The sequence below is a fragment of the Tupaia chinensis genome, unplaced genomic scaffold (assembly GCF_000334495.1).
Source record: "Tupaia chinensis unplaced genomic scaffold, TupChi_1.0 Scaffold145652_1, whole genome shotgun sequence".
Lineage (NCBI taxonomy): Eukaryota > Metazoa > Chordata > Mammalia > Scandentia > Tupaiidae > Tupaia > Tupaia belangeri.
The window spans coordinates 2,912,448-2,913,271 of record NW_006205509.1 but is presented as its reverse complement, the minus strand read 5'-3'; positions in this window follow the sequence as shown (position 1 = coordinate 2,913,271).

Here is an 824-nt window from a genome sequence, read left to right as displayed (position 1 = left end):
ATTTATTTATTTATTTTATTTTAATTTGATCCTAGAGTGATGGAGGGAGGGAGGGGGAGAGAGAGAGAGAGAAGAAAAGTGAGAAAGTAAGCCGCCAGGTCCAGGACTCGAACTGCAGTTGGCCATGTGAGAATCCAGCACCCTTAACCACCATGCCACCTGCCTGCCCCAAGGTTGAGACTTTGAAGAGGCAGAGCATGCATTAGTAAAAATGATAAAAGCTGTAGGGTTTGCAAAGCTCTATAGAAGAGCGTGTGATTTTGTTATTATGATGTCCTCATGCAGAGCTGGAATGGGTAAATCCTGGGAAGAAAAACAGTTATGCCTAGAAAGAGGCTTCGAGGACTTGGGGCCAGCACAGGCTCAGGCTGTACAACAGTGTCCTCGAATGTGCCTGACGCTCCAGCTCCCACCCACCTCTGATCTCCAGGTGTCAGGTGCCACACACCCAGGGAAACTGGGGCAGTCAGGGACCCTGGACATAAGGTTGGTCTCAGCAAATGAGTGAGGGACTAGGCCTGAAATATCCCAGGGGGAGTGGAAAAGCTGAAAGACAGAGACGGCAGACCATGCTCAATCCCTGGGGGGTCAGCAAGCCGGCACCACACACACCCTGCCACACGCACCCTGGAAAAACCCTGTCAGTGGGGCTGCAAATACCCTAGGGTCCAGTCCCCTCCCCCCCGGCCCCAGGCTGGCTCAGTCCTCCTCTCCAGGCCAGAGAGAGAAAAATAACAAAATGAGGAGAAAATAAGCTGTTTGGCTGTGGTGTGAGCAGGAATATCCGTGCAGAGCTGCCCAACACTCAGCCTTACTCACTCTAT